The following is a 9283-nucleotide window of genomic DNA, read 5'->3' as shown; positions in this document are numbered from 1 at the left end:
AAGAGAAGCCATCGCAATGAGAAGCCCGCGCACCGCAACGAAGAGTAGCCCCCGCTCTTCGCAACTAGAGAAAGCCTGCGCACAGCAACGAAGACCCAATGCAGCCAAAAAAAAAAAAAAAAAAGATCCTTAACTACAATATACAAAGACCCTTTTCCCAGAGATGGTCCTGTTCACATGTTCTGGGGGGACACATATTTTGGGGCCACTATTCAACCCGTTATCTGTGTATACAGTAACCCTCATTTTAGGAGGTTACCAAGGTCCCACATAGACTGGCACAGACAGTAGCTTTATGTAGGTGTGGGTCTGGGGAGAATGAGGACCCTGGAATCACCTGGAAAGGATCAAGGCCTGGCTTCATTAGGTGAGCTCTTCCACCACGGGGCCCATGGAAACAGCCACTCCACTCTGTCCGTGGAAAGGGATCCAGTGCCAAGTCCAGAAGCAGTTACCTTGCAAAGCTGGCTATTCTGGGATTTCATCATCAATAGCATCATGTAACCAATAACTACGGGCTTGGAGGAATCGCCTTCTGGCACATGATGACAACAGCACTGTCACTTTAGGCTCATCAAGCCTAGAATAGGAATGTTTGAAGGAGAAGTGTTTGGGAGATTGCTAAGCTTGGTTGTCAAGGAAACTGAGCAGGTTTGTCAAGGCTGTCAAGGAAACTTCTCCCTTAAACTGAAGGCAGGGCTGGGGGAGTTGAACTCCAGGGATCTTTTAAAGGGCTGCTCTGAAGCACCATAACCTGAGTGGTGGTCTCAGCGTGAGCTGTGGTTTGAGAAAAGTATGATGAAATTAAGCCTTACTTTCTGTTATAGTTGGGGAGGAGTTTGTAAAGCACTTCGGCTTTTAGGGCAAAAGTTTTTTACTGGAAGAAAGTGTCCTCCCCGAAATGGGCTGAGGCTCAAGGTGTCTCTGTCTCCTTCATGTGAGAGTCCAGGGCAGGTAGGTGTCAGGGTCCAGGTTCTGTCCACCTTGTTTCTCCTCCCTGCTTCTGGGTGGGGGGCTCCGACCAGCAGGGTGGGGTGACCACATGGGCACCATGCCCTCTGTCCTGGGATGCAGGCTGGCCAAGGCCCTCACCACCTCCACCACTTCCCCTTGGTAATGTAACAGGGAGGAGCCAAATCTGACTACATATTGCATCTGTTTCTTTTACTTTAACCTTTGTTTCCCAGCTGCTTTTGTTCACTAAAAGGATACTATCTATACACAATGGCCTGCCTCAGGGAACCCTGCCCCTCTGCCTGAATGTTAAACCAAAGAGCCTTTGTTCAGGAAAACATCTGGACCCTGTCCACCTGTGGATGGCTGAAAGAAAGAAGAAATTAACACATCCCGACCCCGAAGCTGGCCATTCCACGAAGCTGGCCATTCCACGGGGATATATGCAAAATTTATGGCCTTTTTACTTCACTTCCTCATCTCCTCCCCCTCTCTGTGCTATAAAAGAAACTGGCATTCAAACCCAGATAAGATGATTGTTTAGAGACATTAGTTTGCCATTTTCTCAGTCTGCTGGCTTTCCTGAATAAAGTCATATTCCTTGCCTCAACACCTCGTCTCTGATTTATTGGCCTGTCGTGTGGCGAGCAGAGGGAGCTTGGACTTGGTAACAAATGTGGCTTAGCCAGCCAGGAGCCTTGCTGCTTGTGTTTAGCTGGCCCCGGTCAGGCAACACTGGGGCAAGTCCCTGGCAGCTGCCAGGACCATTTGTCCTGAGGATCTTCCCTTCAAAGTTCCCTGAAGTGGCACCAGCTACCCCAGCGCTCCGCAGTTGAAGCAAGGAACCGACCGGCTCTGCGAGTCCATGGACTCGACTTTGTCGGGTAAGTCTATGCAATTCGGTAACCGGTTCGTTTGTTTTGGTCTTGGTCTTGTTTTGGTATTGTGTATCCTTTTGTATTGGGAGTCCACGGACTCGATTTTGTAGGGTAAGTCGCTCCAGCGTGCACACCGGCCACATATTCCCTCTCAATTTGGGCTTTTCCTTTATGGGATAAGCCAACTGGTTTGATCTGGGGACCCTGTTGGAGGGGGGAATTCTTGTTGGACTCTACCTGATTTGGAACCGGTTCGTTGGAAACTGGTTCGTTGGTTTTATAGGGTAAGTCTACCTGATTTGGGAACTAGTCCGTTGGTTTTGTAGGGTAAGTCTACCCAATTCAGGAACCAGGCATTATCAAGGGCATTTCTTGAGCACAGGTGTCATTTACAGCCCCGCGGGCCTTGTGAATGTTAAGTGCCACTCAGCACCGGTTTTACAGTTGTTGTTACGGGAAATGGCCACAAGGCGGCAGCATTTCTTCATGACCAACTCCGGTTACTCGGGCAACCAGAGCCTGAGGGAAAATCTTGTCTTGGGTTGTCAGTTACAGTGGAATGGGCCAGGAGAAACACCCCAGGCTTGTGTTCCCCCTTACCCTTTACTGCCCAGCAAATCCCAACTCCTGCAACACCACTCTGCTGAGGGTGCTGTCATCTGTATGTACGTGGGGCGACCCTAAGGAAGGAGGCTGGAGGTAGGAACCCCACCACCACCAGGAGATGTGGAGCCCAGGGGACTTTTCAAAGCTCTTCCAGCCCAGAGGCTCCACCATCCTTTGGGTGCACTAGGCTTGGTTTCGCTGTAGGAGGGCCCGGCTGGATCTCGAAATGGTGGGCACATGCAGAGGGGAACAGGCGCTCCAGGTCCAAGTGGGGGCTCATTTGCTGGCACATCCTCCCCAGCTCCCTCACCCCACGACAGTCCAGCCTTGGGACGCAAGCCTGCTCAGGGTCCAGGGATGTGACACCAGCCCAGGTCACCAAAGCTTGAGGGGAATAGATTCGGCATTTAAAAAAAATTAATTAATTAATTATTTTTTGTCTGTGTTGTGTCTTCATTGCTGCACGCGGGCTTTCTCTAGCTGTGGCGAGCGGGGGCCACTCTTCGTTGCGGTGCGTGGGCTTCTCATTGCGGTGGCTTCTCTTGCTGCAGAGCACGGGCTCTAGGCGCGCGGGCTTCAGTAGTTGTGGCGTGTGGGCTCAGTAGTTGTGGCTCGCGGGCTCTAGAGCACAGGCTCAGTAGTTGTGGCGTGTGGGCTTAGTTGCTCTGCGGCATGTGGGATCTTCCCAGACCAGGAATCGAACCCGTGTCCCCTGCACTGGCAGGCGGATTCTTAATCACTGTGCCACCACGGAAGTCCCATTTCTTTTTTTTAATTTAAAATTTTATTTTTTATTGGAGTATAGGTGATTTACAATGTTGCGGGTTTTGTTGTGTTTTTCTTTCTTTTTTCCCTCTGTGTAGAGCAACTTGATTTACTTATACATAGACATATATATGTTCTTTTTGGGGTTCTCTTCTCACGTAGGTTATTACAGTGTTGAGTAGGGTTCTTTGTGCTATACTCTGGGTCCTTGCTGATTATTTTATAAATACTAGTGTGTATATGTTAATCTCAACCTGCTCATTTCTCCCTGCGCACCACCTTTCCCTTTTGGTCACCATAAGTTTCTTTCCTAAGTGCTTGAGGCTGCTTCTGTTTTGTAAAGAAGTTCATTTGTATCCATTTTTAGATTCCACCTCTAAGTGATATCATATGATACTTGTCTTTCCCTGTCTCACTTCACTTAGTGTGATCATCTTTATGTCCTTCCCTGTGACTGGAAATGGCATTATTTCATTTTATTTACGGCTGAGTAATATTCCATTGTGTCTATGGACGCCATCTTCTTTATCCATTCATCTGTCCTTATACACTTAGGTTGCTTTCATGTCTTCCCTCTTGTACATAATGTTGCCTTGATCGTTGGGGGTGCACGTATCTTTTAAACTGTTGGTTTTCTCGGGACCTTCGCCCAGGAGTGGGATTGCTGGGTCACATGGGACTTCTATGTTTAGTTTTTTAAGAACTTCCATACAATTCTCCATAGTGGGTGGCACCGATTTCCATTCTCACCAACAAGGTAGGAGGGTTCCCTTTTCTCCATATCCTCTCCAGCCTTTATTGTTGTAGATTTTTTCATGATGGCCATTTTGACCTCATTGTACTTTTTTTATTTTTTTATTTTTATTTTTATTTTATTTTTTTTGTACTTTTTTTAAAAAATAAATTTATTTTATTTTATTTTTGGCTGTGTTGGGTCTTCGTTGCTGCACGTGGGCTTTCTCTAGTTATGGCGAGCAGGGGCTACTCTTTGTTGCAGTGCGCGGGCTTCTCATTGCGGTGGCTTCTCTTGTTGCGGAGCATGGGCTCTAGGCGCGCAGGCTCAGTAGTTGTGGCGCACGGGCTTATTTGCTCCGTGGCATGTGGGATCCTCTTGGACCAGGGCTCGAACTCATGTCCCCTGCATTGGCAGGCAGATTCTTAACCACTGCACCACCAGGGAAGTCCCCACCTCATTGTACTTTTGATTGGCATTTCTCTCATAATTAGTGATGCTGAACATATCATGTGCTTGATGGCCATCTGTATGTCTTATTGGGAGAGATGTCCATTTAGATCTTTCAGCCATTTTTTATTGGGTCGTTTGTTCTTTTGATACGGAGCCGCAGGAGCTGTTTGTATATTTTGGAGATTAATTCCTAGTGGGTATCTTCGTTTGCAAGTATTTGTTCCCATTCTGAGGGTAGTCTTTTTGTTTATGGTTTCCTTCACTGTGCATATGCTTTAAAGGTGCATGAGGTCCCATTTGTTTATTTTTGTTTTCTTTTTCATTATTCTAAGTGGTGGCTCAGAAAAGTGGTGCTGCGATTTATGTCAAAGCGTGCTCTGCCTATAATTTCCTCAAGGGTTTTAGGGTATCCGTCCTTACGTTTAGATCTTTCATTGATTTGGAGTTTATTATTGTGTATGGTGTTAGAGCATTCTAATTTCATTCTCATTTGAATTTTTTTTAAACCTTTCATTTCTTTTTTTTTTTTTAATTAATTAATTAATTTATTTTTGGCTGTGTTGGGTCTTCGTTTCTGTGCGAGCGAGGGCTTTCTCTAGTTGCGGCGAGCGGGGGCCACTCTTCATCGTGGTGCGCGGGCCTCTCACCATCGCGGCCTCTCTTGTTGCGGATCACAGGCTCCAGACGCGCAGGCTCAGTAGTTGTGGCTCACGGGCCCAGCTGCTCTGCGGCATGTGGGATCTTCCCAGACCAGGGCTCGAACCCGTATCCCCTGCATTGGCAGGCAGATTCTCAACCACTGCGCCACCAGGGAAGCCCCTCATTTGAATTTTTTAAGGAACCTCCACACTGTTCTCCATAGTGGCTGTTATCAATTTACATTCCCACCACCAGTGTAGGAGGGTTCCCTTTTCTCCACACCCTCTCCAGCATTTATTATTTGTAGACTTTTTGACAATGGCTATTCTGACTGGTGTGAGGTGAATCCCCGTTGTAGATCTGATTTGCATTTCTCTCATAGTTAGTGCCGTTGACATCTTTTCATGGGTTTTTTTGAAAATAAGGTATGTAAAACGTACCTCTTGAAATTGGCTTCTTTAACGTCTGCCCTCTTTTGAATTCTTTTTCAATGACCTACCTCAGGACCTTTCTTGAGGGCAGGTGTTTTTTCTTTAAGACCCGCAGGCCTTGTGAATATTCAGTGCCCATCAGCACAGGTTTTAAAGTTGTTGTTACGGGAAAGAGCCCCAAGGCGGTAGCATTTCTTCATGCCCCACTCTTCTTTTTTTTTTTAATTTTTATTTTATATTGGAGTAGAGTTGATTTCCAAGGTTGTGTTTGTTTTAGGCATACAGGAACTTGAGTCAGTTATACATACATGTATATGTATTCTTCAGGTTCTTTTCCCATATCAGTTATTCCAGTGTGTTCAGTAGAGTTCCCTGTGCTATTCAGTAGGTCATCTTTGATTACCTATTGGATATATTTTAGTGTGTATGTGTTAACACCAATCTCCTAATTTATCCCTCCCCCATCTTTCCTTTTTGATAATCATAAGTTTGTTTTCTGTCAGTCTGTTCCTCTTTTGTAAATTTGTTCATTTGTATGAATTTAAGATTCCAACTGTAAGTGATAGCTTAATGATATTTGTCTTTCTATCACTAAATTACTTCATTGATTAAATGCTGTGCTTGTTCTAGGTGTACAGAATCTCGTTCATTTATACATACACATACATCGATTCATCCTCAGATCTTGTTGCCATGTAGGCTCTTACAGAGTGTTAAGCAGACTTTCCTTGGTACACGGTGATCTTTGGTGATTAGATATTTTGATTAGATATTTTATATATATTAGTATATGTATGTTAACCCCAGTATCCTAATTTATCCATACCTCGCACCTTTACTTTTAGTTAACCATAAGATTTTCTTTTAAGTCTGTGAGTGTTTTTCTCTGTGGAAATTTGTTCATTGGTATCAATTTTTTGATAACACCTATAAATGATATCATAGGATATTTGTCTTTCTCTTTCTGACTTATTTCACGTAGTACGCTTATTTGTAGGCTCATCTATGTTGCTGCAAAGGGCATTGTTTCATCCTTTTTTTGTAGCTACTGTTCCATTGTGTACATGTACCACTTCCTCTTTGTCCATTCATGTGTTGATGGACATTTTGGTTGCTTCCATGTCTTAGTTACTGTATATCTTGCTCCCAACTCTGGTTACTAGGGCAAAAGAGCCTTCCTAGAAATCGTGTCCATAGTTTGTAAATTGGAATGGAATGTGCCAGGACAAACCCCTCAAAGCTTATGTCTCATTACTTCTTGTTGTTGTTGTTTTTTTAATTAATTTTTATTTTCTATCGGAGTAAATTTGATTACAATGTTGTGTTTGTTCTAGGTGTGCAGAATCTGGTTCATTTAAACATATACATATATTTATTCACCCTCAGATCTTGTTCCCATGTAGGTTATTACAGAGTGTTGAGTAGACCTTGCTTGGTACATGGTGGTCTTTGGTGATTATATATTTTACATATATTAGTATATGTATGTTAACTCCAGTATCCTAATTTATCCATTCCTTCCACTTTTCCTTTTGGATAACCTTAAGTTTGTCTTCTAAGTCTGTGAGTGTCCTTCTCTATGGAAATATATTCATTGGTATCAATTTTTAGATAACACCTATAAATGATATCATAGGATATTCGTCTTTCTCTTTCTGACTTACTTCACGTAGTATGATTATATCTAGGCTCATCTATGGTGCAGCAAAGGGCAAAGTTTCATTCCTTTTTCTGGCTAATATTCCACTGTGTACATGTAGCACTTACTCTTTGTCCATTCATTTGTCGATGGACATTTATTTTGGTTGCTTCCATGTCTTTTGGTTGTCTTCCATGTTCATGTGTCGATGGACATTTTGGTTGCTTCCATGTAAATATTGTAAATATTGCTGCAGTACACTTTTGGGTGCCTGTGCCATTTCAATTCTGGTCTTCTCAGGTTATAGGCCCAGTAGTGGGTCTGCCAGATCATCTGGTAGCTGAATTTTTTACCTTTTAAAGGCACCTCCATTTTGTTCTCGTTAGTGGCTGTTACCAGTTTACATATCTCCAAAAGCATAGGAGGGTACGATTTCTCCACAACCACTTCAGCATTTGTTTGTAGACCTTTTGCTGAATGCCATTCTGCCTGGTGTGAGGCATCACCTCTTTGCTGTTTGGATTTGCATGTCTCTAATTATTCGTGATGTTGACCATTTTTCAATGTCTTTTTTTATAGTAAAAAAAAAAAGTGAGTAAATTTTACCTCGTGGTATTTTCTTCTTGAAAATTTGCCCCGTTTTGAATTTTTTTCTCTATTCCAGATGGTAGGACATTTTTTGAGGGCAGGTGTCATTTACAGCCCTGCAATCTTTGTGAATATTAAGTGACCATTAGCACTGGTTTTAAAGCTGCTGTTTCAGGAAATGGCCACAAGGCGGCAGGATTTCTACATTCGCAACTCTGGTTACTAGGGCAACAGAGCCTTCCTGGAAGCTGTGTTCCTGGGTTGTCAAATAGAGCGGAATGTGCCAGGACAAACCCCCAAAAGCTTATGTCTCATTACTTCTCGTTTGTTTTCTTAATTTTATTTGTATTTTCTATCAGAGTTAACTTGATTACAATGTTGTGTTTGTTCCAAGTGTGCAGAATCTGGTTCATTTATACATATACATATATCTATTCATCCACAGATCTTGTTCACACGTAGGTTATTACAGACTGTTTAGCAGACCTTCCTTGGTACACGGTGGTCTTTGGTGATTATATAATTTATATGTATTAGTATATATATGTTAAACCCACTATCCTAATTTATCTTGCCCTTGCACCTTTACTTTGGTTACCCATAAGTATTCATTCATTCATTTATTTATGACTGTTGGGTCTTCGTTGCTGTGCATGGGCTTCCTCTAGTTGAGGGAGCAGAGGCTACTCTTCATTGTGGTGTGTGGGCTTCTCATTGTGGTGGCTTCTCGTCTTGCGGAGCATGAGCACGGGCTCTAGGCGTGCGGGCTTCAGTATTTGTGGCACGTGGGCTCAGTTGTTGTGGCTCGCAGGCTCTAGAGCGCAGGCTCAGTAGTTGTGGCGCACAGGCTTAGCTGCTCTGCGGCATGTGGGATCTTCCTGGACCAGGGCTCGAACCAGTGTCTCCTGCATTGGCAGGCAGATTCTTTTTTTTTTTTTTTTTTTAAATAAATTTATTTATTTTATTTTCATTTATTTTTGGCTGTGTTGGGTCTTTGTTGCTGTGCGCGGGCTTTCTCTAGTTGCGATGAGAGGGGGCTACTCTTCACTGCAGTGCGCGGGCTTCTCATTGCGGTGGCTTCTCTTGTTTCGGAGTACGGGCTCTAGGCATGGGCCTCAGTAGTTGTGGTGCACAGGTTTAGTTGATCCGCCGCATGTGGGATCTTTCCGGACCAGGGCTCGAACTCGTGTCCCCTGTGTTGGCAGGTGGATTCTTAACCACTGCGCCACCAGGGAAGCCCGGCAGGCGGATTCTTAACCACTGAGCCACCAGGGAAGCCCTACCCGTACGTTTTTCTTCTCCCTACCGTACGTTTTTCTTCTAAGTCTGTGAGTGTCTTTCTCTGTGGAAATTTGTTCATTGGTATCAGTTTTTAGATAACACCTATAAATGATGTCATACGATATTTGTCTTTCTCTTTCTGCCTTACTTCACATAATAGGATTGTCTCTAGGCTCATCTATGGTGCTGCAAAGTGCATTCTTTCATCTTTTATTGTGGCTAATATTCCATTGTGTACATGTACCAATTTCTCTCTGTCCATTCATGTGTCGATGGACATTTTGGTTGCTTCCATGTCTTGGTTATTGGATATCTT

This window comes from Balaenoptera physalus (assembly GCF_965194825.1).
Source record: "Balaenoptera physalus genome assembly, chromosome: 12".
In the NCBI taxonomy this organism is placed as follows: Eukaryota; Metazoa; Chordata; class Mammalia; order Artiodactyla; family Balaenopteridae; genus Balaenoptera; species Balaenoptera physalus.
The sequence above is the reverse complement of the archived record's forward strand: the minus strand, read 5'-3'. Positions refer to the sequence as shown.